Source organism: Gigantopelta aegis, chromosome 8 (genome assembly GCF_016097555.1).
Source record: "Gigantopelta aegis isolate Gae_Host chromosome 8, Gae_host_genome, whole genome shotgun sequence".
Taxonomy (NCBI): domain Eukaryota; kingdom Metazoa; phylum Mollusca; class Gastropoda; order Neomphalida; family Peltospiridae; genus Gigantopelta; species Gigantopelta aegis.
In genome coordinates this window covers 43,283,292-43,288,888 of record NC_054706.1, presented here as the reverse complement: position 1 = coordinate 43,288,888, position 5,597 = coordinate 43,283,292, and positions in this window count along the sequence as shown.

Genomic DNA, 5,597 nt, shown 5'->3' with positions numbered 1-5,597 from the left:
AAATGCAGATAAGAAGCGCAAGGTGTTTGGGGTTCAAACAGTGACAATATGAAAGCACCACTTGGTAAGATACAGATATAAAACCATGGTCCAGTAACATACAACACATATGTACACGTGCTATTTATTATCAAGTAGGGCGTGTTTTGCTCTACCAGAACTTAATGGAACATTTAGGAGACTTGCCATTGTTACAATGAATCTAGGAAAAAAAGTCACTGGTAAAAAGTCATGGAAAAACCCAGGAAACAATGTCACAAGTCTGTAATCATAGAACCTCAACAACTACCACTTGATCTGTTGACGCATTTCCACCAGTGACTTCTTTCCATCCACCGTTACAATATACTAGTAACCGACCAACTGAGCCTTTTTAACAACTAAAATTACACAATTAGCAGGCCTACACTTCCTTGTTTAGAATACTAAAACATTGGTTTGTTTTGTTTAACGATACCACTAGGGGACATCGATTTACTAATCATCAACGTTTGGATGTCAAACATTTCGTAATTCTGACATATAGCTAGTCTTGGAGAGAAAACCTGTTACTTTTTTCATTAGTTGCAACGGATCTTTTATATGCACTATATCACAGACAGAATAGTACATACCACAACCTTTGATATACCAGTCGTGGTGCACAAGAGTATAGTCAATTTGTTTCTGAGCGATACTGTTTGTACATGTAGACAATAGTTTTTTGTAAACTCTTAGTCATAGTAGACTGCATCTCCCAATAACAATAATTTCGTATAGACAGGGAAAAAATGTATATGTAGACTTACAACAAACACAATGTATACACAGACTACTAATATTCTGAACAAAACAAGTCTTCAACATCATCTACTTCCAAAGATTGTTAGGTTAAACTCTGTGGTAACCATTACACTTTTTAAACAACAAATAAACAGAAAAACATCCCCCCCCCAAAAAAAAAAAACAAGTCAAACAAATTAAAAAGCAAGTAAATATTTTATTGATTCTAATCATAAATGTTGAAGGTACAAAATCATATAAATACAAAATAAATATAAACTGTGCCCAAACAAGTGTAAGAGACATGATCATTTTAAAATTAAATTTATACTACTGTGATGCCAATAAAAAATAAAAAAGCTAAAATAATCTTTTACAAGAGACCCGTAGACCTAAATGGTCACCTGGTTAAACCGTTCACCACCACCACCACTCACCAGACTCCAGGAATGCACAATAGGCCCTACCCATTTTCCGGTGGGGTTGGGGATAGAGGAATGAGTTTCAGTATGACCAATTTCGTCATTTTATTTTTTCACGAGTCAAGGAAGCTTCCCACCAAATGTAATAGGAAATGGTCTTGTAGTTGTGAAGAAATTACAGTTTAAATGCATTTCTCTATACAGTTGTAGAAAACCTCAAACCTCACTGCAAAGTAAACATGTATTTCAAAGTAAACATGCATTTCAAAGTAAACATGTATTTCAAAGTAAACATGCATTTCAAATTCAAATAGTTTGCAATGACTGAAATTGCCATTGAAAAAATAATCACCATTATTTTATATGATTTTTACAAATATATGTTCTATAATTTGCTGAGAAATGTAAAAAAACATTTTTCACAATCTATGCCCGATTGGATCATTGTCAACAATTTTACCATATTTAAAGCAATATACTGCTTTTAAAAAGTCTGTTGGTCAAACTGACATAAGCTTTATGGGACTACAACTATTTTTTAGTCAAACAAACAAACAAACAAACCTGCATGTTTTAGTATTTAAAAACAAAAACAAGTCAAAACTGTACTGGTTCATTGAACAGGGGCATAACTCTAGCACACTAATCAATAATACTGTCTCCAGCGTCGGCTTTAAAATTGAAGTAAAGGAATGTTAGTTTAAAAACATGTGAATAAATTGTAACTACACTTGGTTTAGATACCATTACAACAGACACTGATAGGTAGTTTAAAAACACGTGAATAAATTGTAACTACACTTGGTTTAGAAAAAAGTAAAAGTTTGTTTTATTTAACGACGCCACTAGAGCACATTGATTTTTTATCTTATCATCGGCTATTGGACGTCAAACATATGGTCATTCTGACACTGTTTTTAGAGGAAACCCGCTATCGCCACATAGGCTACTCTTTTTACGACAGGCAGCAAGGGATCTTTTATTTGCGCTTCCCACAGGCAGGATAGCACAAACCATGGCCTTTGTTGAACCAGTTATGGATCACTGGTCGGTGCAAGTGGTTTACACCTACCCATTGAGCCTTGCGGAGCACTCACTCAGGGTTTGGAGTCGGTATCTCGATTAAAAATCCCATGCCTCGACTGGGATCCGAACCCAGTACCTACCAGCCTGTAGACCGATGGCCTGCCACGACGCCACCGAGGCCGGTCACACTTGGTTTAGATACCATTACACTTGGTTTAGATACCATTACAACAAACACTGATAGGTAGTTTTACAAGGCAGACTCTTATGCAGCACTACATTGTAACAATTGCTCTAGTGAATTACCGTATGCTCAACTAATACATGTATATGCAAACTTTATCTGGTACCCTTTGGTTACAGTTTAAAGCCTACATTTATATTTTTTACACCATTCTAAATCTCAATTAACTGCAACAAGAAAAACAATGATAAATGGAAAATATAAAATATGCACGAGATTTAACATTTATGTACCGGTATAATATCATATAATAAATTCTCTGCTATACAGCAGTGGTCCTTTCCCCCTCACAATTTTCAATCAAAATGAAATGTAGTACAAAGTGAAAGCTACAATATTTGTTGTCTTGCATTTTGTGATAAATAACACAAAAAAACCCAACCTGAAATGCACAATTTTAAACAAGGAAAAAGTGACTGACCACAGCTTACCATTACAGGGCACAACATTTCATGCAAATCATTTATTTTCACATGAACTACTAACCAGTGAACCATTACTCATTCTGAAAGTCATTTTATCCAGTATCAAAGAAACTGTTCTTTAAACATTTTCAAATATCAAAGCAACTGTTCTTTAAACATTTTCAATATTGTTTTTAAAAATATATATTCAATTTGCTAAAACTTACAGTATCATCTGAAAATACTGTCGCCAAAAGTAAATGATTTGTACAATTAACGTAACTAAAGAACCAGTTACCTATGATTTTAAAATATTGTCCCCTGCCTAAATACTGTCATATAACCAAATCTACTAAAGAACAACAACCATGCAATATTTCTCTTTTAATGTTTATCCAACAAATACCTTTAACATTTTGATCAAAAACTGCAGTGAAAGCTCACTTATTGCGAATGCTGGACCTAATAGACATCAATTTATTATCACATTTTTGAATTATTACTTAATATGAGGTTTTAAGTTGGAATGCTACAAATTATGCCTAAAATACACTTTTTAGTGACCCGACAATGTGTGTTACCATTTAGTAACAAGAGGTCCATGGTTTTGTCTTTTCTGGGGGAGAGAGAGGAGATTCACAGTAATTTTTCTGGAGGGGACACAGATGAGATGCTTACATTAAATGGCCCTACAAGAAATAGTTCTATGTAGAAGCTATTAAATAAAAACTAAATGTTGGGCTTGTATGTAGTCCAGGAAACTATTTAAAACTAGCATGCTGAGAGTAGTTCTAAAACAATAAATGTCCCCTAACAAGCACAACACATTTTCTTATCTCCTAACTTCAAGAACGATAACGCTGTGAAAATGGGTAAATACCATGAAAGTCAATCTTGATCTGTAACAGTACCTGATAAATCTAAACACAAAATTACAATTCTATACCTTGAGGTATTGCAAAAACCTATAGTCCCCTCCGTTCAGACTGATAGGGGACTAATAAAATGTTCTACATAAAACAACAATGGGCACAAACCATATTATGACACTTTACAACCATGTAGCCCAGTAATCGAGAGATTGCCCAATGCACAGTCAGTCTAGAATCGATCCCCATTAATGAACACATTGGTCATTCTAGCCAGTGCACCACGACCAGTATATCAAAGGCCATGGTATGTGCTATCCTGTCTCTGGGATTTCCTCTCCAATGATATGTCAAAATTACCAAATGTTTGACATCTAACAGCTGATGATTAATAAATCAATATGCTCTAGTGGTTTTGTTAAACAAATTTTTTTTTAACTTTACAACCACCACTACATTTTAATTTCAATACACAGTAAATAATTGGGCATCTACAATTTGATCTTGTTAGGGGGAGGGAGTCAGTCACTAAGGTAACAATAGAACATAAATAAAAATGTATTAATATTAAAAAATAATAAATCAAACACTACACAAAATTAATAAAATTCAGTTTATTCTGGAGTTATGAGCACTCATGTTTCATACAGATGGGAAAAAAAAGTGGAGAAAAAAACAGTGGAGAAAAAAAAGGCACAAATTTCATATCTGTTCTGAAAACAGTGGTTCAAATTTCTGTATTGTAGTATATAATAAAAAAATTAAAAAAAAAAAAAAATTCCTAGGCTCAATGCAGCTGTTTTTATTTACCGTATATATATTTATATACAGCTTTTGGTCTCTACAGTCTTCAGACATTTTAAAATTACTATCAAGTTATTTTTGTTACAATAATTAAGCCAGTAATCCACAAATGTAATTGAAAATGCCTCGATTTGTGCTAAACTTTCTTCCAAGGTAAAACAAAATATAACAAATGTCTACACCACCACAGTAACAGTTAAAATAAATGAAATAAATAAATACTGGATTGAATAAAAACAAAAACAAATCAGTGGGTTGACGGATGAGTAATCAATCCCATACCCACTGCACCTGAAACGAGCATTCTACCGCCGAAATACAACCTGCCTCAGCTTAAATCAGTCAAAGTACATGCAATTTTAAGATCAAAATCTAATTTGAGCAAAACACCAACATCTTTTTAAAATGATTACAAAAGCAATCATATCAATAAGTCTAACAAGATATACATTGTATTGTAGACAAAGCTACATGTATCCATATATTTTGTTATAAATACTCACCAATATACATGTAGTAAGAATAACATAATTATACACAAATCACTCCAGCTGGGTTTTTTCCTAAAAGGCTTTATTTTCTATATACATGTATATAGAAATGATGTAAACCACTTTACAAACTGTTCTGGGTATTGCTATAATTTTGAAAAACCAGTTCTATAAATCCTGTTAAAATATATATATATATATATATATATAAGAACTGTTTGTAATTTTTTGTGAATTTATCTAAATTTGTAACTGTTATACATTGATAAATTCACAACAAAATGACAAAAAATTCTTATATTTACAAACAGCACAACTTATTCAGTTAAAACTAGACTTAATTAATAAATCAGTTCCCATGATCTGCTTTATTTAATGACATCCCATTTTCAGAGTTTTTAGTTTAAAATCCTTCACTACACTACGCAATTTTGTGCAGTTTTAACAGTTGTACATTGATAAATTTATAAAAAAATGACAAATAGTACTTATATAATTACAAATACAGAAGCGTGCAGAGGGTGGGTTTTAGCAGTCGAACCCTCCCCTTAATCAAGCAAATGTTCTCTTTTTTT